We start from the raw sequence: 24,980 nt of genomic DNA, 5'->3' as shown, positions 1-24,980 counted from the left end.
GTGGTAACAGCTCAGATGCCAACGCTAAAAAATGCTCTACAGTTTTGTAAATGGGGAGATAGAATAAAAATACATAGACAAAAGTTAAACTGAAGCTCCAAGAAGCTGGACTCTGCATACAATGCAACACCACAGAAACAGCGATGCATCTCCACTAAAGCAAAAAAAAAAATAAATATAATTTTTTTCTACCCTTCTCTCCTTCTATTCCCCTTCCAGAAACTTTATGCCTCCCCCTTCCATTTCTCCCTTTACCTCCATTGTTCTGGTATTCATCTTATTCCCTTCCCTCCTCCAATGGTCTGGCATCTCTCTCCTCTCCTTCCCTCTCCCACACCCCCATGGTCTGGCATTTCACTCTCTCCTCTCCCCCCCATTTCCATCAGCATCTGCCCCCTATCTCTCCCTCCAACCCAATTCCATGCAGTATCCTTCCCCCTTATGTCTCTTTCCGCTTTCCCTGCAATTCCATCAGCATCTGCCCCCTTTCTCTCCCTCCACCACGCTTCCATACCACCTTGACCTCCTTTTCTCACCCTTTACCATGATTCCATACCGCCCTGACCCCCTTTCTCACCATCATGATTCCATACCACCCTGACCCCCCTTTTTCACCCTCTATACCCTTCCATACCACCCTGACCCCCTTTCTCACCCTTCACCATGTTTCCATACCACCCTGACCCCCTTTCTCACTCTTCACCATGATTCCATACCATCCTGATCCCCCCTTTCTCACCCTTCCATAACACCCTGACCTCCTTTCTCTCCCTTCACCACCCTACTATGCTCTTTTCTTTCTCCATCCCAAATCAGCAAGGTCCTGCGATGACTGCTGCTCCGGATGGAAGAGGTAAGTGACGTCAGAGGGGGCTGGGCCGGCAGACGCAGGGAGTTGCGGTAAGATCCCACGATGTCTGCAGCTGCTGGTCCACCCCCCCCCCCCCCAACATCACTTACCTCTTCCGGAACAGAGGCAGTAGACAGCGCAGTCATTACGGGACCTTCATTCACTTCAGCGCGGCTGCCGACTCTGCTCTGTTAGTACGGCAGCCGCGCTCAGGTGCCATTTGGATCAGCGTAGGAGGTTCCGGATCCGGCCAGCTGTGCACCCCCTTGGAGCGTGCACCCAGGGCAGACCGCCCTCCCCCGCCCCACCCTTGGTAAGCCACTAGTTTCTCTTTTCAGATTGTGGCTGAGTGAGCGGTGTATGTGTAGCCTTGTAATGTCCCAAAGACCCCCGGTTGTTCCATTTAGGGCACATTTAGAGGTGGTTGTTGATTGTTTGTGTCCTTATGCTTAGGTGGTTTGAGTATAATAGTTTAGTGGATCCCCCACTTCTCTCCCCCTTGCACCCAACAAACAAATTCCTGGTAATATAGTGATCCACTCTCCTCCCAATCCCCCCTCCTCTCCACATTCACCTCAAAATGGGAAAAGACAGGAGTGTGGCCCAGTTGCTCCTGCCTCCAGTGCTGCTGTCATTCAAAATGGTGGCCATTGACCCACAGGAGTCCATTGCATTGTTAAGGACAGTGGTGTTGGAGGCAGGACATTGCATTTGCTTTTTGACTTTGTGTGGTGTGTGGGAGTGGTCCAGAGGGGGTTTGGAAAAGGGAGAGAGATACACTAGACCACCAGGAATTAATTTTTTAATGTCATGGGTTGATGTTGCGAGCCTCTAAACTACTAGGCTATTTTGTTTCAGAGGTAAGTGGGGGGGGGTGGGGGGGCAGGGGGGAAGGCGGTTGGGTTAGGTAGCACAAAAAAAAAGAAAACAATGGCATTAAATTCTCTATACCACCTCAGACCTGGCAATACATTTCTCACAATAAAATCTTCTGTATACATCTCTTCATTGCAGCATAATAATTAATAACCTCATTACTATTCATTTTAATATGCTGTGCACCAATGTCTACCATGCAAATGAACTTCTACATTGAATCCCTTTCTGCATCATGTGCACAGTAACATGGGTGTAGACCATGTGTGCTATTGTCCGTGATGGCCTTCTGCATTACCCCTAAGTTAATCCTTTCTCACCTTTCCCTTACCTAATTCTTCTTGAACTCTCCTTCCCTAACTAATCACTTTCCTCATCTAGCAAGTAGATCCCTGTCTAACTCTCACCTGCTTCTCTGTTGCTTTCTAGTTCCTGCAGCCAGTCTCCTATCTCACACACCCTACTTCTGTGGACCAACTCCAGACTTGTCAAGCATTTGGCCCACTGAAGTCCTTATTCTGGCCCACCTGCCCTGTTTTGTATCAACCATCCCGACCTTACCCTTCACATGCAAGCAAGACTGGAGCTCAACTGCTGCTCGTCATCGTTCTGCAGGAAGTGCATGTGCATAGATAGTTGGTGACTCAGATGTTTGGGGAGATTAAAGTGGGGTGGGGGTGGGGGTGGGGCTAGGGCTAAACGGGGTGTGGTGGTCCAAGTTAAAATCCTTGGGGTGTGGTAGTCCAAATTAAAATCCTTGGGATGTGTTGCCCCTCTGTCTCTCTCCCGCTCCAATAGTACTTCTCTCTCCGCCCATGAGTCCATCCTTCACTATCATCCCATCTCATCCCCTCACCCCAAAATTGCCCTATTTTTTTTCTCTCCACCCTCTTCACTAATTCACTGATACCTCTGTTGGACCATCGTCTGGCCAAGGAAGAATGGTAGTCTTCCCTTTCCTTCCCTGCGTCTGTCTCTATGACACTAGAAGCTGCAAAAATAAAAAATAAAATAAAATCATATGTGGGGGCCATAGCCCTGTACCTACCACATGCTCTTCTCCCTCCCTGAAACAGGAAGTTAAATCCTGGGGAGGGAAGAGGACGAGGGAGTTGAGCGGAGTCAGCAACAGTGCATGCAGGGTAAGCCTCCCCAAGCTCAGTCTTATTATCTATGTCAAAGAATTCTTTAAAACTTATTTGTTTGAGAAATATATGGCTTAATTGTAATTTGTATTTTCTGAGAAACATTTGATGTTGGGAACGATGGACCCATGGTCTGACCCGCGCAAAACACAGGGGAAACAAATCCACAACAGATAGAATAATAGGGATAAGTGGAATTGTCCAATAAGAAAAGGTGCAGAGAATAAAGATGTCTTTCAACTCATCTGAACAATCAAGTAATCCTTTATTCTTCCAAAAATACTCGACCCGACATGTACATGTTTCGGCCCTACGGCCTGCGTCAGGAGTCTGCCTGTATGACAGCTTTAGATGTTATGGGCAGTCCTAGTAGAGCAGCAAGCAGGTTTCTGGAGTAGCCTGGTGGGTGGTATTCTACTCCAGAAACCTGCTTGCTGCTCTACTAGGACTGCCCATAACATCTAAAGCTGTCATACAGGCAGACTCCTGACGCAGGCCGTAGGGCCAAAACATGTACATGTCGGGTCGAGTATTTTTGGAAGAATAAAGGATTACTTGATTGTTCAGATGAGTTGAAAGACATCTTTATTCTCTGCACCTTTTCTTATTGGACAATTCCACTTATCCCCATGGTCTGACCCACCAGCGGCAATTCTTATGTTCTAATGTAATTCACTGTTTATCCAGCCTCTTCTTGTTGTAAACCACCTTGAACTGATGGTTTGGCGGTATATAAGAATAAAAATTATCATTATCTTAAATGGGGCTCTTTTGAGGATGTTCACCAGCTGTTCCATTGGGGGTAGGGCATAGTTCTTCAATACATTTGAGGCTATGTGACTCTCCCCAAAATTACATCTGTGCAGGTAGAACAATGGGAGACCTGGATTAGAGGGGGCAAGTTCTGTTGTCACTGTTGGAGGTAAGGAGCTGCTTCCACTTCCTGAAGGGTTGGTGCTGCGGCTGCTGCCACCATCACCACCCCAAAGAGCCGCTTGTTACTGCACCAGCGATTCGGGCCGCGTGGGAGCCCTGCTCCGCCCCCCGAAACCCTACTGACCTGCTCTGCCTTCTAAAGCAGCTCCTCTGCCATCGGGAGCCGCTTGTTACTGCACCAGCGATTCGGGCCGCGTGGGAGCCCTGCTCCGCCCCCGAAACCCTACTGACCTGCTCTGCCTTCTAAAGCAGCTCCTCTGCCCTCGGGAGCCGCTTGTTACTGCACCAGCGATTCGGGCCGCGTGGGAGCCCTGCTCCGCCCCCCGAAACCCTACTGACCTGCTCTGCCTTCTTTTTTAGTTCAAAACTTTTTATTAGGAGTTTTTGAGTAATACAAAAAAAAAAAAAAAAAACACATATCAAGAATCACACTGAAATGCATCCATATTTAGTATAACAATAGAATTATACATTATCTCTGGGGAAAAAGCTGATCATGAAGCAAGAAATAGCACAACAGTGCGAGAGAAAGGAAGGGAGAGGGAAGGAAGAGGTAAGAAAGGAAGAAAACAAAATCGAAAGATGAAGTGTGGAATGGTTGATAACACACATTAATGAGCCTTTTCAAGATATTTCCAAGGCGAGGTAGGGATCTTAGAGGGAAGATGTGAAATGCAGCGCTTTTCAATGACATATTGTTCATGTTTATTATACATACACAGTGAATTCCACCAGAACGTATAGTCCAGATGTGAAGCCGATTTCCAATTCCGAAGGATATGCATAATAGCAATGGCAAACATAGTGTCTATCAGTTTTGTCGGGCAGTCTGTGTTGACAAAGCAAGGATGTTGAGAACGTAGCATAACAATGTCAAAGGAGATATCTGATTGACAGGTTGTAACAGTTTTAATTGTCTTCCAAATGCTGTCCCAGAAAGGACGAACAGCAGAGCAATGGAATAGCATGTGATCCAAGGTCCCATCAGTGGTCTGACAATGCCAGCAGGTAGGAGTAGGTCTCAGTTTCGCCCTCCACATGCGATGAGGTGTCCAATTCGCTTGCCACATCACAAAATAAAGGGATTGGGAAACCCTGGAGGACAGTAGTGGGCGATTAGTTCTCGTCCAGTAGAGGGACCAGTTAATGTTCAAGAAGGATGATGATATCATCGATTTCCAGTGAATCATATCTTGACAGGAGAAAGTGTATTTATAGTCTCTCATAATATTATAAAACAAAGAAACCGCTTTCCCTCCACATAGTGCCATATTGTTCCAAGTGTGGAGTGAAGACTTGGAAGAAAGAGGCGTCAGGGAGGAAAGCACAGAAGATATGGTCGAAGTCAAAATCAACCACTGAGAGTAAGTATTCGCAAGGGAAGGAAACTGAGTACAGAAGGAGGCATAAGTCATTAACTTGTTATTATGCAGGAGTTGGTCTACAAACCAAAGGCCTGTCTTTTGCCATTTTTTCCAAAAGAACATTTTACTATTATGTTTTAATCTGGGATTGTTCCAAATAGACATTGTGATATTACTAGATAATGGGGAGTCTGTCATGGCATCCAGACGTCGCACCGCCTGTTGAGTTGCACTTAATAAACCATATTTCTTCAAAGGGGTAGGAATAAGCATGGTACAGAAAGAATGTAAGGGAAAAGGATAACAGATATGAATTTCCAGTTCCAACCAAGGAGGTAGATCCAAGGGGAAGTGATCTCGTGTCCAATGAGCTCCATATTTAGCCAGTGAAGCCAAATAATAGAGGTAGAAATCAGGTAAGTTCATACCCCCTCGTTCCTTTGAGGCACGTAATTTGGTGAGAGCAATTCGGGGTTGTTTATTATTCCAGAGAAAACGCAGTAAGTTCCTATCAATCCAAGAGAAGATCGATTGTTTACACAGTGATGGTAGCATGGATAAAATATAAGTAATTCGAGGCATAAGATTCATCTTGATCGAAGCCAGGCGACCCCACCATGACAGATACAGGGGGGACCAGGTGGTCAGAGTTAGTTGAATGAGAGATTTAATCTTTGCAATATTAAGATCCATAATAAGGGAGGGATCTTTATCTATCAAAATGCCCAAATACTTGACTGGTGAGGTAGCCCAATGAAACGGAAAGTGAGCTAGATCCGTTTGGGAAATTAAATCATTCAATGGAAAAAGCTCTGATTTTTCCCAATTAACCAAGTATCCGGATAGGTATGAGTATTCTTTAATAATAGTGACAAGAGCTGGGAGAGAAGATGTGGGATTACGAATGAATAGAAGGACATCATCGGCATAGGCCGCTAATTTGATTTGTCGATGAATGGATGGGATACCTTCAATGTGAGTGGATTGCCGTATGGCTAAGAGGAGGGGTTCTAAGGCGAGATTGAACAATAGTGGAGAGAGGGGACATCCCTGTCTAGAACCACGATGTAGAAAAAATTTGTTGGAAAGAGAATTATTAATCAGAATCCTAGATGCTGGACACATATATAATGTTTTAATCCAATCAATAAAATAATCACCAAAATTATACCACCGAAGAACCCGTAGTAGGAAAGGCCATTCTACACGATCAAAGGCTTTTTCAGCATCTATGGCCAGTCCGACTACCGGTTCCGAGGATGACTTAGCAAAGGCATTAATATGGTGAAAAAGTCGCAGATTGTCTCCTATGTAGCGTTGTTGGATAAAGCCTACTTGGTCTACATGGATTAGTTCAGCAATAACATTGTTCAACCGGGTAGAAAGTATTTTAGCCAAAATTTTGTAATCCAAATTCAAAAGAGAAATTGGGCGATAATTTTTAACCAGGGTTGGGTCTCTATCAGGTTTAGGGAACACTACAATAGTAGCTTCTGCGAAATTATATTGTTTGTCGGGAGAGGTATGAATAAAGTTATAATATTGTAAGAGGTATGGGGCTAGAAGGGCGCTAAATTTTTTATAAAATTCGTTGGTAATTCCATCTGGGCCGGGGGCTTTATTTTTCGCTATGGATGTTATAGCTGAACTGATTTCATCTACAGAGATGGGATGTTCTAGTGTAGTTTTGGCTGAAACTGTTAATTGCGGGTGACTTAACTTGTTTAAAAATGAATCAAAGTCAGGGGTAGGTGTTGGAAGATCAGAGTTGTAAAGATGAGAATAGAATAGCTCAAATTGGTCTTTGATAGATTCATCGTTGGTGACTAGTTGACCTGAGGAAGTACAGATAGATGATATAGTAAATCTTTTAGACTTCGTTTTAAGGTAATTAGCAAGTGGTTTTCCCATAGTATTGTCCCCGATATAATGCCCGGAGGCCATTACAAATAAATCTTGCCTAGCCCTGTAAGATGATAGAGAATTATATTCATATTTGAGTTTTAATAATTTATAATAAGTAGAGGGATCATGAATATGATTCGCCATATGTTGCAATTCCAGTTGTTTGATGGAGGATTCTAATTCTTTTTCTTTTTTCAAAGTGAGTTTTTTCTTCCAGGCCGAGAGTTTAATCAGTTCACCTCTCAACGTGGCCTTATACGCTTCCCATATAATTGAAGGGCATACCTCAGAGTCTTTGGTATTAATATCAAAGAATTCAACAGTAAATGCTCTAATTTTATCCATGACATCATCATCTATCAGAAGATGGTTGTTTAATCTCCACGAGGGAGGAGAGATCGATGGTACAGAGGCGAGGAGGTACAAGGAGACAGAGGCGTGATCAGTGAGATTGATAGGATGTATGGTGGTAGCAGTGAGGAGATGAGTGAGGCTAGAGGACACAAGAAAGTAATCTAATCTTGTGTAAGTGTTATGCGGAGGTGAAAAGTGAGTGAATTCTTTGCCCTTGGGGTTAAGTAATCTCCACGGATCAAGGAGAGAAAAGTTTTTTATAAGGCTATGTAATTCAAGGTATGTCTTGGATTGAGAGGGTTTGCAAGAAGAGGATCTGTCTAAGACTATATCTTGAATTTGATTGAAATCACCTCCAATGATCAAAGATTTGGAAGAGAATTCAAGCAAAACAGATTGAATGTTTCTGAAAAATTCTGGATGATCTGAAACTGGTGCGTATATATTTAGAAAGACATACTCCACAGAATGTAGTGCAACATGAGCTAGGCACCACCTGCCCTCTGCATCCGCTTTGTGTGATAGTATAGTGAGAGGCATGGAATTCTTAAAAAAGATAGAAACCCCATTTTGTTTTTTATTAGGGGCGGGTGAGAACACATGAGATGTATAACCTTTGATGGATAGTTTGAGAGCGGATGCAGAGGGAAGGTGTGTCTCCTGAAGGAAAATAACATCAGGATGCTTAGCAATTAAATAATTAACCATCTTTTTGCGTTTAATTGGGTGGTTAAGCCCATTGACATTGTATGTTAGGATATGGAGATCAGCCATAGCTAAAACACAATAATAAAATAGCTGCATATTCGCCATCCCTAAGCAAGGGATGTTGAATCAGATAAATATCAGACATGAGTACAGCAGCACCATTCCACACAGAAGTAACAGGAGAGAGAAGGCAAGTAAGAAAATAAAAGGAGAGAAAGGAATCAGCATTCCATACACAAGGCATACTTGGAAATAAGAGCATGCACATGTGTATCATACAAATCACAACGTATGGGTGAACCTGGGTATCAAAGAGCAACCCAAGGAGCATTGAAACGCTCCACACCAACAGCAGAAATCAACATCAATTATTCCCTAGAAATAAAAAGAGCCAGGGAAAATGCAGACATCTCAGGTCATAGCATTTTGAATGGAGTCCAAAAAAGATTTCAGGTCCGCCGGTTCCAAGTAAGAAGTAGTGTGGTTATTGTAGGTCACCTTCATTTTAGCTGGATATAGGAGTCCATATTTGGCCCCGAGATCTTTCAGTTGTTGACGGTAAGATAAAAACTCTTTCCGTTTCAGTGCAGTAGATTTAGCGACATCAGGAGCTATGAAAAATTTCTTACCCTGAAAGAGCAGTTGAGGATGCGTTTTCGCTGCATTTATTATTTGTAATGCATGTTGGAATCTTAATATTTTCGCCACAATGGGCCGTGGCTTGGTGAGATGCATCGAGGTGTGTGAGGGGACACGATGGGCCCGTTCTATTTCTAGCGGGACTGCAAACGACAAACCAAGCGATTTCGGTAGAAACTCTGTTAGAAAGGAAATGGTATCTGACCCCTCCGCTGCCTCCGGTATCCCAATGATACGAATATTGCTGCGTCTGCCTCGATTCGACAGGTCTTCCAAGTCGCGCTGCAGCGTGATCAGCAGTTTGTCGTGTTTTTCCAGCAGCGTGCATTTCATAGTTAAGGAAGATGTTTGCTCTTCAAGGGCGTCTAATCGGTGTCTGGCATCAACGAACTGATCATTTAAGGCCTCAATTTCAGCTCGTACCGATTTTGTTGCATCTACCTGTTCCTGCATGATTTTCTTGAAGGAGCGCATTTCTTTAATGAGAATGTCTATTTGCGTCTCCTCGTGTTTTGCCGCCATTTTGTCAGGAGAGCCGGTTTCAGTTTTAGGCCGCTTACCGCTGGGCGGGATCGGGGTCGCGTCTCCTTTAATAATTTTTGGCGGAGTCATGTAGGGACTGAAGCAGGACCGAATAAAGAAATTTTAAAACCAGCGTGTTAGGGAATGGTCACAATAAGCTTGTAATCTGGCGTCAGTGTGGAGGAGCTACTACTCCATGCGACTACTCTCCGTGATCGGCAGGCTCCGCCTCACCTGCTCTGCCTTCTAAAGCAGCTCCTCTGCCACATTCTCCAGCTCTGTCTCACCTTCCTCCGCCCGGTGCCGCTCAAGCAGGAGGACTCTGCCCCGGCCCTCTTAGAGCCCTGTTCCTCTCAAGCCCACCGGGATCACAGAAAAAGCTCCCTGCTGTTCAGGGCTGTTTATCTCCTGCGTCCCTACTTCCTCTGCCCAGCTAGGCTTTTGCCGCTTCAACCGCCAATCCTGATTTCATTGACAAGCTCCATCCTGACAATTTCCTACTTAATTTGTTTTAGTCTGGCTAAGGCCCTCTAGTTTCTATTTAGTAATTAAACTTGCCAAAGATCTTCAGTTTCTATTCAACTGTATAATTGCTCTGCTATTCTATTGTTTAAATCCTGCTAAGGACCACCTGATTATTCTTCCTGCTTTCTCTAAGTTTGTTAAGACCTCCATATTTTATTCAACTGTTTTTTAAGTTCGTTAAAAACCTCCATATTTTATTCAACTGCTTTTGCTCTGATAAGGATCGCCAGATTCCTCTCAACTGATAAGCCCCGCCAAATTACTAAGTCTCATCAGATTATATTTAATTGTTTCAATTTTACCCAATTGTCCGGCTCTGCCCTACTACCAAGCCTTCCGTTTACACTCGCTTCTTACTCCTCCAAAGGCTCTCCCAAACCCCACCATGAAACCACACCCATGGATCCTTCTTCTTCTCTGCTCATCCTCCAACATCTCCTTCTGCCTGAAACCTCCCCCTCCTAACTTACTGAACCCCACTATTAATAATAACTTTATTCTTATATACCGCCAACAATCTTGCGACTTCTAGGCGGTTTACAATAAAGAGAAACTGTACATACAGCGAATTACAGAGTATAGCAGTATACATCTGATAATAGGAACATTAATGATAATAACAACAGTTTGTATGCTGCAGGGCCTTGATGTGCAATGCGTCTTACAAAGAATTAGAAAAATTCCATAAATTGAATGGGATATTCATAGTTTGTGATTGGGGGTTAGCAGTTTACAAATTCGGTTTTGGGAATGATATTACGAAGGGGGCTATTGCGAAGGGGGCTATTGTCCTGGTTCATTACCTAGGTGTTTCGAGAACAGGTACGTTTTTAGGTGTTTTCTAAATTCTCCATAGTCATTTGTGTGAGTAATTAGTTTTTCTAAGTCTTTGCCCCATAAGGCTGCTTGATACGATAGAAGTTGTTGGTGGTATCTCTTATATTTGCATCCTCTAGCCGGTGGGGAGACGAACTTCAGGTGTGTACTTCTCTCATGTCTGTTGGATGGGAATGAGAAGAGGTCTGTTATGTATTTAGGGGCTAGACCGGGGGTCGGCAACCTGCGGCTCCAGAGCCGCATGCGGCTCTTTTCCACCTTTGCTGCGGCTCCGGTAGTGTGTCACGCAGGCATGCAGCTTAAGTCCGGCGTCGCGGCGGGAAATAGCCATGCTGAGCAGTGAGCTCAGCACATACACAGATGAAAGCCTTGCTTGCTGATTGGTCCGGCGGCCCCGCCCCGCCGGACCAATCAGCAAGCAAGGCTTTCATCTGTGTAGTGCTGAGCTCACTGCTCAGCATGGCTATTTCCCGCCGCGCCGCGACGCTGGACTTGTAAGGTGCCTGAAAAAGAAATCATCCTGGCCGGGGTCGGTGTCATGCTCCGGAGATCTACAGCCTTCCTATCTCCCTCTCCCTTCTACCTGCTTCCGGCCACATCCCCTGCTCCGCGGCTCTCTTCGGCAACTCAGCAGCAGCTTCTGACGTCGGGGCCTACCCTCTGCGAGTCCCGCTTGTTTCAACTTCCTTTTTCCACAAAGGCGGGACTCGTAGAGGGAAGGCCTCGATGTCGGCAGCTTGTCTTGATCACTGCTGCTGACGAGTTGCTGAAGAGAGCCGCGGAGCAGGGGGGTGTTGCCAGGTGCAGGTAGAAGGGAGAGGGACAGATGCAGGACTCGTGGGTGAGGGAGGAGAAGAGAGAGAGAAAGAGAGAGGGGAGGGAAACAAAAGGAAATCTTTCATACTGGGCTGGGCCGGAGTGGAGGGAGGGTGGAAAGATTCTAGCTACAGGGTGCAGTAACAAAGGAAAAGGGGGGAAAGCTGAAAATGGAGATAATGACACAAAGAAGAGAAAGGGTAAGCAGGACCTACTGAATAAGGATAGAGATACAGAAGGGACATGAAGAGGAGGTGAAATAGAGACATGCTGAAAAAGTGTGTGTGGGGGGGGAGATAAAGACATTGAAAGGGCAAATGGTGAACATGGGGTAAAGACAAGGACAGAGACAAATGAAGATTCTGAAAAAGTGGTGAGATAGGGATATAGGTGAGATGGACACAAAGAAGGGTGATGCTGGAAAATAGGTGGAATGGTAATTCTGACAGACACAGAAGGGAAATGCTGGATCAAGGAGAGATGGGGCTCAGGCTGGATGGAATGAGGAGAAATGCCTTGTTGGCCCGGAACTTCCTCTCCTACGTCAGAATTGACGTCAGGGAGCGGAATGCTGGTCAGCGCAACACTTCTGCAGGGAAAGCTTGGGACGGCGGTGGCTTGGGGGCTGTTCCCCGATTGCGGTGGCAGCAAACCGAGTGGCTTGGGGGACGGCACGGAGACAGAAAGAAGGGGGAACAGGGAGACAGAAAGAAAAAGTTGGGGGAGAGAATGAGGTCTGGAGGAGAGGAAACATACAGGAGGCTGAAAGAAAGGAAGAAAGATTGGATGCACAGTCAGAAGAAGAAAGTGCAACCAGAGACTCATGAAATCACCAAATAGCAAAGGTAGGAAAAATGATTTTATTTTCAATTTAGTGATCCTGTATATAGCATTAAGATAAGAAACAATATATGCAGTGTTAGATTTGTTTTATAATGGTTTTGCGGCTCCAAGTTTTTTTTTCTTTTCGAAAACGGGTCCAAGTGGCTCTTTATGTCTTAAAGGTTGCAGACCCCTGGGCTAGACCATATAATACCTTGAAGCAGAGACATCCCAGCTTGAACTTCGTGCGTGCCTCCATTGGCAGCCAGTGCAGGAGTTGGTAGGAAGGGGTTATGTGATCGGATTTCTTCAGCCCGAAGATCAGCCTGACAGCTCCGTTTTGTATCAGTTGCAGTCTTTGCATTTGCTTCTGGGAGATTGTCAGATAGGTAATGTTACAATACCACCTGCCCTGGTGCCATAATCCCCACGCTTTTGCGCACCAGAAGTCACCCCTCCAAGAAAATCCCCTGAAGAATCAATCACGCCTCCTTAAAGCCCATTTCCCCGGCCAACCCTCCCAACCACGCCTCTGACTCCCTCACCCCAGTACCGTCTCTCTACTGCAACGCCAGATCTGCATGCAACAAAACCCAAATCCTGAAGGACCTTCTTGAAGATCTTAACCCTGGATTCCTATTCATCACGGAGTCATGGATCACAAAAGACGACATATTCTCTCAAAACGAACTTTGTTCTCACGGTTACCAAGGCCTCTTCTCCCCCAGAATTAATCGAAAAGGAGGTGGCCTGGCACTCCTTCACAAATCATTCTTCGACGTCCAACTGCTAGAAAAGGGCAGCCATGCCTCCCTAGAATACATGCTAGCCTCTGTCAATGATGAACTCCATCCTCACCCACTGGGCATCCTTCTATTATATCGTCCTCCCTCCCCCTGGAATAAATCCTCTGATCTCGTCCTTGAGACCATCACTAACGCATTCCTCAAATTTCAAAGACTACTAATCATTGGAGATATTAACCTTCACATAAACGACACCACCAACAAGGATGTTATCGATCTCAATAACTTTCTCACCTCTCTAGGCTATCCCCCCCCCTCCGGCTCTCTTCCCAACCCATGAAAAGGGGCATACGTTAGACCTTATCACCTTCCTCGACCTCACCGATTACAAAACCTCGGTTGACGACACTCGCTGGGAACCTGTCCCTTGGTCCGACCATTTCCTAGGAGCTTTCTGCCTCCCCATCTTCATGTCATACCTCGAACCACCACCACGCATCCCCAATCCCATTACCTTCCGAAAAAAAATTGCGAGCGACCTGTTCTGGAACAAATTCCTCAACCTATTTTCCATCACTCCCAATCCTCCAAGCCCTGAATCCAACTGGCTCAATTGGATCACCCTCTCTGAAACCACCTACCGCTCCCTTGCTCCACTATCAACTAAAACCGTCTCCTACTCCCGCAAGGCTCCCTGGTACCTTCCATACCACAGACATCTGAAACAGAAATGTCGAATACTGGAAAGAAAATGGAAAAAATCTAAATCCCCCACCGACAGACAGTCCTGGAGGGAGAATATCAAGTTCTATAATACTGAATTAAAAAAATCAAGGAAGAACTACTACGGCAACAAAATCTCCAGATCCAACAACCAAAGTAATACACTGTTCAACATTTGGCGTTCCATATCCTCCAAACACGATTCCGCCACACCTCTCTCCTCACCATCTGCCGATGAACTAGCAAAATTCTTCAATGAGAAAGTCACCACCTTACGATGCTCCTTCCCTCCAACACCCTCTTACAACTCCCTGGTGCTCGCCGCCTCCAACCCCAATCTAACCGATGCCAACCATATCCCAGCCGATAGATCCTGGACCACCTTCGATCTCGTCTCCGATTCCCAGGTCTCCAAACTCTGCCTCAAGTTAAAATCCTGCAACTGCACCTTGGATCCTTTCCCCTCCTACTTATACGAAAATATTCCCACACAAGCCATCTCATCTCTCACCAAACTTATAAATTCTGCTTTACTCTCAGGCCTATTTTCTGCAGAAATGGGAGACATTGCCTTATCCCCTCTTTTGAAAAAAGCTGATCTAAACCCCTCCACACCGTCCAGCTATCGCCCAATAGCTAACATTCCTCTCCTGACCAAGATGCTGGAGTCCATCATAGCCACCCAACTCTCATCCTATCTTGAGAGATTCTCCATTCTACTACCCTACCAACATGGCTTCAGACCCAACTTTAGCACTGAATCCCTTTTGGCCTCTTTAATTTCAAAAGTCCAACATCTTCACTCTTGCAACAAGTTCGCTGTCCTTCTTCAATTTGATCTTTCTGCAGCCTTCGACATTGTCCATTATGACATACTAATCCTTCAACTTTCTGAAATTGGCATAAACTCCACAGTCTTAGATTGGTTCTCAAAATTCCTACGTTCTCGCTCCTACTTCGTTAACATGAACGGTATCTCATCCTCCCCTTGGAAACCAATTTGCGGAGTTCCTCAGGGTTCACCTCTATCCCCGATTCTTTTCAACGTTTATATGTCCTCTCTGAAACTCCTCAAACTTTCCCCTTTGAGACACTCTACATCTACGCCGACGACATTCTTGTCCTCCTCGAGACCGACTCCAACCTCACCAACCTCTCTGACAACATCTCTTCTTGTATAACGAACCTCCAATCCTGGGCTCTCACCGTTCAAATGAAACTTAATGAGACCAAAACAAAACTTCTTTGGCTAGGCCCAAAATTAGATCAGCTGCCCACCCTCATCCCACTATCCTCAGGCACCAAACTGCCGCTTGAGCACTCAAGCAAAGTTCTGGGATTCATCATTGACTCTACACTGTCCTTCAACGATCACCTCAACACCTTAGTAAAAAAATGCTTTTTCAACCTTCACATGCTAAGGAAAGTCAGATCCTGCTTCCACCAACAACACTTCGCTGTCCTTGTTCAATCCATTATTCTATCTAGACTGGATTACTGCAACTCCATCTACCTAAGCCTAACAAAGAAAAGTCTTCTCAGACTCCAGCGGATTCAGAATACCGCGGCTAAATTAATTTTCGCAAAAAGCAAATTTGACCACGTCTCCCCGCTTCTATCTAAGCTTCACTGGCTCCCAGTTCTCCTCAGGGTCCACTACAAATGCGCCTGCCTAACCTTCAAGTCTCTACACGGCATCCTTCCTCCCCTGTTTCCACTATCCTGGCTCTCCGTGAATCCCAACTCCACCAGATCCTCTCAGAAATTCATACTATCATTCCCCTCTTTAAAAGGCATATCCCATACAGGAAAACTTGGAACATCCCTCCTCTTCAAGATCGCCGAGCTGTGGAACAGCTTATCTGCCCCTCTCCGGAGTGCGACCTCCCTCCAACGCTTCAGAAAACATTTGAAAACTTGGCTTTTCTCTAAAATGTAACCACTCCCTCCCTCTCCTCTACACTTAATCCCTTCTCTCTCCCCTTTTTACCAAGCTCTTCTTCTTCCCATTGGAGTTCCTTTCTTTTGTAATTCCTGTAAACCGTGTCGAGCTCTACTTCTGTGGAGATGATGCGGTATACAAACTTAAGGTTTAGTTTAGTTTAATTAGTATGGATGAACAAAAATAAAAATAATTTAAAAATGTGTAAAAATACAAACGCATGGTAGACACAGTGGCGCAGGGTGACTGTGAGGGAATTAGAAGGGAGACACGAGAGAAAGTGAGGGAATCAAAAGGAGTTCAACCGGCGGTGTGCCTCCAGCTGCCAACTCCAGGACTCCCCAAGCATATTCAGCTCTTGCACAAACTGAGCAAGCATGAGAAGTCCCAGCATTGGCAGCAGGAGGCACACTATCGGCTTCTGCATTACGGAAGCAACGCAAGGAGGTGGGGCGTGGCTCAGGCAATGCATTTCTTTGGCTGGTGGGGCTTTGGCATCCCTGCCAGCTCTTTTAGGGGGGGGTGCTGCAGGTTTGGAGAGGCTGAGCCCAACATAGGGGGACCTAAATCCCCAATCTACAAGCCCTCCCCCCCCTCCCCGTGGCTACATCATTGCCTACCTCTACCCCAAGACACAATGTGGTCAGTGCTACAGTCCTCACTGCCAGCACAATACCAACCTCTCCACCCACTGCCTTTTCTACACAAGGTCCCCTGCTGCTGTGACCCACTGCCAGCTCAATGGATATAGCCATTCTCAACTGGTGCTGCTATTCTCAACTGGTGCCTTCGCAGCAACACAGCCCACTTCAATATCACTCAATTTTGCTGCCCTACATTACTGACATTCTTGCATCCTCTGGGAAAAGGTGGGTCGCTTGCAGCAGGCTGCAATTCTCCAGAAACCAACTGGTCAGGATCAGCAGCTTGGTTGGATATTGTCCGTTAAGGCCCTAGCAGGTAACAACACTAGTTTTGGCAACTGATAAGTTATGGGGGTTTCTGACTGTTGACTCGTATACAATCAGTGCAGCTGGACATGCAGAAGACATATAGGTGCTCATGTTGTTGGATCTCCCTAGCAGGCTATGCGAGGGACCTAGGAGGACAGACGTTTGGGCAGCAGCCACAATAAGTCACGATGACAGCATTAAAAGAGCAGCTGTGTCTCGCTTCCATTCTGCGAGTAGAAATGCTGATGGTCACCGGGCTGTGTCTGCTTGGCAGGCTACACAGGGGTTGCTGGAAACTACATATTTCAGCAACAGAAAATTTGTTTCTTTGTGTTGTTTTGTAATGTTTCTTCAAAACATAAGAAATCAAAAAATAACATTTCACCTGTCCCCAACCAACAAAACAGAAAAGCAAAACATGATCTGGCTGCCCCCCAATACACACACCTTCCCCAAAATACTCTTACATACAGGGGCAGCAAAAATCTTTTGGATGGAAGGGCCAAATCAGCCCCATCCCACGCCTTCAATTTTGCTGAAACTGCATAGGGCAAAAAATGAATGGGCTACGGGAAAGTGTAGTGCAGTGGTAAAAGCCACAGACTCAGCACCCTGAGGTTATGGGTTCAAGCACACGCTGCTCCCTGTGACCCTGGGCAAGTCATCCAATCCCCCCATTGCCCCAGGTACATTAGATAGATTGTGGGCCCACTGGGACAGACTGGGAAAAATGTTTGAGTACCCGAATAGATTCACATAAACAATTCTGAGCTTCCTTGGCAGAACAGTATAGAAGATTGAATAAATAAATAGTGGGCTATATAGCCCCTGTATTCCGCACTTCTAGTGGGTAATCTTAGGGCAACTGAAACACCCTTTTCCTCCTGCACATCTGCTGTAGCTTGCCAAAATACCATCAACTGCCCTGCAACCAGCATCATTGTACCATACAACACAATGTCAGTGTCAGAATAGCCAACTCCATTGTGACAAACTGGAGCAACAGTGCAGGCATTAGGGGGAGGGGGGGTTCACAGCCGCTCTAAGAACACTATTGAATGGTAAGAAGGGACAGGAATCATGGGGTGAACCTAAAAAGGCGGTAGATTTTTGGCTACCACGTGCTATAGCGTGCGGTAATTTTATGCATGCACTAAAAACCCTAGCGCACCTTCATAAAAGGAGCCCTAAGTTTTAGTTTAGTTTAGTCGCCTTAGCGATTGAACGCAAAGAAGGAACCTCAAAAAGTAGGGGGGGAGGGGGTTTGTTCGAGGAAGCCTCACAAAAAAAAAGCTAAAGTGAGATTCCCAAAGTTAAATTCCCGAGCACGCTAGCCACTACCGCCTCCTAAAAAGGAGGTGGTAGTGGCTAGCGTGCTCGAGAATTTAACACACACTATTGCACACATTAAGGCCCCAGCACACCTTTGTAAAAGGAGCCCTTAGTTTTATAGACCAAGTCATCAACCAAGAGGAGCTCGACTCAGTTAACAATAATGTAAAACATAATACATAAATTTGACAAGAAAAAGTAGACTGAAATAGTTAATTTCTGAAATGTTTGGCAAACAAAAAAGTTTTCAGAACTTTCTGGAATAAAGCAAAAGAATCTACGCTTCTTAAAGTAAGCGGTAAAGCATTCCAGAATTCGGTTAATTTAAAAGCTAAAGAATAACTAAATCTCTTAAAGGTTTTGTTTTTACCACTGAGAGAGGGAAATGTAAGTTTTAATTTTTGAGAACTTCTGGCAAGATGAGATCTATGAACATTCCAGTCTAAAGTAATCAAAGTGGCAAAAATGCCAAAATAGGATCTTAAATGCAATACAAAAGCACTTAAATTGAATTCTGAGATACACTGGAAGCCAATGTAATTCCTTGAGCAGAGGGGATACGTGATCAAATTTACTCTTATCGAAAATAAGTTTAGCTGCAGTGTTCTGTATTAATTGAAGTCTCTGCAGATTGACCTTTGAAAGACCCAAATACTCTGAATTGCAGTAATCCAGCCTTGACAAAATGATTGATTGAACCAATACAGGGAAGTGTTGGTGAAAAAAAAATGCTCTCAATCTTCTCAGAGCACGAAGGCTGAAAAAACACTTTTTATTAAGCGAGTTTAGTTGGTCCTTAAATGTAAGTGAAGAATTGATAACATTACCCAGTATTAACGAGGAAAACTCAATTTTCAAACATTCTTCTAAGATCACAGCAGAAGAGAGAGAATCTAACTTTGGGCCAAGCCATAAAAGCTTAGTCTTGACAGCATTTAATTTCATCTGTACCATTGTCGCCCAGGACTAAAGTTTGGTAATACAATGGTTAATATTGGGTATCAAATTATCGAGATGTGGCTCAACCTCAAGTAATTTGAAGATATCATCAGCGTAGGTTAGTAAAGTTTCTCAAGTATTCAAATCGTAATGTTTCAATGAACTCATAGATGTTAAATAAGATTGGCGACAATGGAGAGCCTTGGGGGACACCACAGAGGGCTCTCCATGATTTTGAATGGGAACCTTTCATATTGACTGAATAAGAGCGAGAAGATAGAAATTTGTCAAACCAGTCTAGAACAATTTGATCAAGACCGATTTCTGAAAGCAGGTATTGCAGAATATTGTGATCAACTATATCAAAAGCTGCAGAGAGATCGAACTGAAGTAAGATAGCATGCTTCTTACTAGACTATAGCTGTTGTAACCAATATAAAAAAATTCACTCCATTAAAGCAAAACTGCTGTGCACCAAAATAGTATTAACCATGAAAGAAAAAAGCCTCAGACAATAGGAGAGGTGAACCCACACTCTAGCACCCAAGCATCATAGGCCAAAAAACTTTTGTTTGTGGTTAATGGTAGCTATAGAGAACTTTACAAAAACACTAGTTAGCAAAAAAAGTTAGTTGCAATAAAGCAAACTGAAAAGGCAAAAGGTGTTGTTTTGTAACCCGTATAAAATCTTGGATATGTGGTATATAAATGTTTTAAATAAAATAAAATACTCTATCTAAATGTACACTGTTTCAATAGCCTTCAGGCTTCCAGGTTTCTTATATGTTTAGATCAAAAGATATTTTTCTGTTTCTGGAGGGCTCACAATTAAAAAAAAAAAAAGTTAAAATGGGATTTAAACCTAGGTTTCTTAGTTTACTGTATACTGGGCTGCTTCTCAGACCTGCTTAGTTCTCTGTTACGAATGTCATTATACCTGAAGCTGCCCTAGATCCTGGTATCCCTTTCCAGTTTCATTTTCAGGGAAGAGGGAGGGATGCAGTAACCACAGGGGGATTAAGGAGCTGTCATGCCTTAATCCCTCCAATGGACAGCTGTTCAATCAGAGCACCTTTTAGTATCCTGGATGTGCCTGAAACTAGTCTAAATAAGGATGTCCTTCTTTTTCAGACATGGACATATCTTTCCCTTCAGTGATCACTATTGGTTGTCCAGATTTCAGGCCCTTCCTAGTCCCTCCCAGAATATGCCCTCTTTCTGTTTGAATATACTGCAGTGTTGGATGTCCAAATTCTGCCTCTGCAAAATGGAGATTTGGATGTTTCAAGCACATGGACATCTATTTTGGCCTTTTCAGACATCCACATGCTTCGAAAATGAGCACTATAGTCAGTCATATTTAAATATCTTGTGATTCAATCTCCACTAATCATGTGGAGGGGCATTTTCAAAGCATATGTCTAAGTCTGATTTGGATGTATGGTGCCAGATGTCCAAAGTTGGCAGTAAGAAAATACCTATTTTTGAAAGGCAAACCACCAAATGTCTAGAATAATTTTTTTTATAAAATCCTCTATCTTGACATCCAGGCCATTGGGATGCCCATGCCATTGGAACGTCTATCTTTATACCACAATTTCATCCAAGTCCCAAATGCCCAGAACAAGACCATTTGGATGTGGGAGGGGCTAGTCCTGTAATGGACTGGCCACCCACACATAGCAACGGACAGTGGGGCACCTTAGAGGGCACTGATGTGAACTTCATATAAAGAGTGCCAGATAAACAACTCACCAGAACTCCCATATAGGTTATGGTGAGCCCCCAAAGCCCCCAAATCCCACTATACCAGGGGTCTCAAAGTCCCTCCATGAGGGCCGCAATCCAGTTGGGTATTCAGGATTTCCCCAATGAATATGCATGAGATCTATGTGCACGTACTTCTTTCAATGCATATTCATTGGGGAAATCCTGAAAACCCGACTGGATTGCGGCACTGAAGGAGGGACTTTGAGATCCCTGCATTATACCAACCTGTCTACAAACCGAATAGCTCTTATGGCTGCAGGTGGCACCTTTATGGCAGTAGAGTAGGGTTTTGCTGGGCTCACATTTTCCACCATGAATGTAGTAGTTAGAGTGGCTTGTGGGACTTGCTACTCCTCTCTATGGTTTACTAGTCCACCCACCAGCTACTTAAAGACACCTGTTTGCAGCTCTACTAGGCTTTCCTATACCAGGTGCTGATGTTCTGGAGACAGATATGCACATTCGTATTCTGATCTTTGTGGGTGTGAGGGGATCCATGAGCACTGGAGAGTGTGGGGGTGTCTTACCTTGAGGCTTGCTGTAGTCATCTGGTCAGTTTGGATACCTTTGTGGCACTTAGACCCTTCTAAAACAGGTGTAGTTCCAAACGTATAAGTTTTGTCCAGGATGTCTTGCAAATATTCGATTATTGTTGCAAGACATCCATATCTAACCCGCCCTTGAGACTGCCCAAAGCCCACCCATAACATGCCTCCACCATGCTCATCTCATGCTCTGAATGTACAGAGGCTGGAACACCTTGCTAGATGTACAGAAAGACGATTTTGATTATCAGCACTTGGACGTCCTGGTGATTAAGACGTCTAAGTGCCGATTTAGGATGCTTTTTGGATGTCTATGGTTTTTTTTATTATGGTCCCCCATTATAAACCGGCCAATCAAAACTCTCATATGTTTAACTCAAAATAATTCAGTCACTTTCCTTAAAAAATTTTTTTCCTGCTTGCTCTTCCAAAAACCAAATATTCTAAATCATAATATTGGCTCTCATAATATTGGCTATGTTTTAAATGCCTTAAGGGGCTCGTTTACTGAAGTGAATTTAGCAGTTAACGTGTGAATTAGCATGTGCTGTTACTGCATCAGCATGATAACTGTTGGCATGGTGGCATGAGAACATGTACTAATTCACACATTAACTGCATGTTGTGATAGAGGGCTTTGAACTATGTGGGTCATAGGCAGAGAATGGGCAGAGAATGCATACTACAATTCATTTATTGCTTATTGAACTTGATATACCGCCTTAGTTGCAGCACAATTCAAGGCGGTTTACAATAAAATATATCAAAAGGGAAAAAGGAACACCAATAAAATAGGATAGTACACTACTTTCATACAGAAAGCATAAAACCATTCATGGTCTATCACTGCAAAAATGTGTTCTCTACTAGTTACAAAGTTAACAAAAAGCACGTTCAAAGAGATGAGTTTTCCAAAGAATTCGAAAGCGAAAATACGATGATTCCAAACATAAGCTAGATGGTAAAGAGTTCCATAAAGTTGGAGCTATTGCAAAGAATGCTGAGTTTCTAGTTCTCTCCATTTCATTTTTGAGGGATGTGGAATTACTAATCTATTGTTCTGTAAAGATCGAAGAACCCTTGATGGGGAATTTGGGATGATTAGAGATGCCAGATAATCAGGGACACCTGAGTGTAAGGTTTTATATGTCAAGGTTAATATTTTAAATTGTATCCATGAATAGACCAGTAGCCAATGTAACTGTTTTAGTAAGGGAGTTATATAATCATATTTTCGCACATCATTAAGCACTCACTGTCGTATTTTGTAATGTCTGAATACGTTTCAATTACGTTTTGGGTAAACCCACATAGATCACATTGCAGTAATCTAGTTTTGAGTTTATAAATGCATAGAAAAGTTTTAACAGCGATTCTTTATCAACAAGATTGCGAATCGCTTTAAGTCTGCGTAGGGTGTAAAAGCAAGATTTAACAACAGCTGATATCTGCAATAACGAATGATAACTGGAAATCAATAATTATTCCGAGATAACGAAATGAATTGACTACCGAGTTTGTGTATTCCAAAATGTAGGAACCAATGTGGTACTTAATGTATGCTTTTGCTTCTACAGTTTAATGTGGGTTCTCTTACCTCTACTTAGGAGGAGGTACAAAGCTCATATGCCCTGATTACAAACAGGTTTAATGTGTGCTAATTAACATTTCATTGTGGGTCATGCTGCAGAGTCATCCCTCCTTCCCCCAATTACTGCATAGCCGTTGCACTTACTATGTGCTATTGTTTGGTTTTATTTTGCACTTGATATACCGCCGTTTCTGAAAACAATAAACCCCCCCCTAAAAAAAACCAAAAAACAGGCCAGTACGATGAACATACCAATTAAAACAAAGCACAAGGAAATAAACTCCATTTATAATAGGAAAGTCATCAATCAACCAGATAGATCACACTCGAGTTCTACAAGACATCCTGACCAAACCATTTCGAATTTTTATTTTATTTTATTTTTCTATCACCTGCATCAAAATGGTTAGAAGCTCGTGCATCTTCTACTCAAGATCACAGGTAGTTCATTAAGGAACAAAACAGATTTCCAAGGAGGAACTCTCGTCTTCTGGCCCTGCAACCCTCTTTCACCGACGGGACTTGGGCGTGGGAGAGCACTCCACCCCTCCCCACCACTGCTAGTCACTGAGCTAGGTTGAAGGCTTAGCGACTTAAGTTTGAACACTTCCTGCCTTCTCCTGACCCTGCAACCCTCTTCCATCAACGGACCGAGACGGGACTCGGGCGTGGGAGAGCACTCCGCCCCTCCCCACTGTTGCTAGTCGCTGAGCCAGTTGGAAAGTTCAGCGACTCAAGTTTGAGCAATTTCTGCCTTCTCTTGACCCTACAACCCTCTTCCATCGATGGACCGAGACAGGACTCGGCCATGGGAGAGCACTCCGCCCCTTCCCACCACTGCTAGTTGCTGAACCAGTTATAAGGCTCAGTGACTCAAGTCTGAATCCTTACTGCCTCCTTGGACCCTACCACCCTCCTACATCGACGAACCGAGACAGGACTCGGGCATGAGAGAGCACTCTGCCCCTCCCCATCGCCACTAATCACTGAGCCAGTTGGAAAGCTCAGCGACTCAAAAACCCTCAGACCCTGAAGAGACCATCAACTCTCAACAAGCTTAGAAGAGAAAGATCTTCCTCACCTCTACCCACTACTACAATAGGCACCACACTTAACACCTCCATGATAACCATACTACTAAAATACCCACAAGCAATCCTGCTGATAACCCTGCTCCTAACCAACTGGAAGGCAACAGCAAACAACATTTCTCCAATACCAACTATAGCAAATTCCAAGGGAATTACCCAACCAACCTGGCGACTCACATTAGACAAAAACTCAAACTATCAGATATACACATACCAACCCACCTCACAATCAACAAGAAGAAAACTGACAAACCCATACAAGACCAAAACACAATCCCACCAAAGATCACTCATATACCCGAAAACAACTCACAACACACAAACAGACTACACCACTCTCGCATGTGCATAAATGAACATCAGAGTCATAGGCCCCAAAACAGAACACATAAAAAACTGGATAGAAGAAGAAAACCTGGACTGCCTTTTCCTCACAGAGACCTGGCTTACATCTGACTCGGAAACCAGAATAACATAAGTTTGCCCAAAGAGCCACAAGATAACAATGGTCTGCAGAGAAAATAAAAGAGAAGGAGGAATTGCCATCATAGCCAGAAACACCATAAACCTAAAAATACAAGACAAAACAACCAACTCATATATGGATCTACTAGCCTGTCAACTTTCAAGCATTTCATTCAGAGAAACACTAACATGCATGCTCTGCTACATAACCCCAGGTAACTGGAACACAGCAAAACCAATATTTGAAGAATATATATATCGAAATTCACTAATGACAACCTACAACCTAATCCTAGGAGACCTCAGCCTCCACCTTGAAAACCAATCCTGAAAACGAGTAGAAACCTTACTATCATACCTCGAGGCCTTAACATACAAAATCCTAGACCCTCAAACCACACACGAGAAAGGACACCAACTTGACATTGCAGCCTACATGTCCCAACAACCCACACAACCAAAGATCCAAACGGAAAATGGAACCGTTCTCTCTGGTCAGATCACTACACTTACTCCTTCAAAATCAACTGGACCAACAACAAAAGCACTCCAATTACTCAAAAAATAACTTACAAATCACGCAA

This window comes from Geotrypetes seraphini, chromosome 1 (assembly GCF_902459505.1).
Source record: "Geotrypetes seraphini chromosome 1, aGeoSer1.1, whole genome shotgun sequence".
Lineage (NCBI taxonomy): Eukaryota > Metazoa > Chordata > Amphibia > Gymnophiona > Dermophiidae > Geotrypetes > Geotrypetes seraphini.
Note: the sequence above shows the minus strand (reverse complement) of the source record.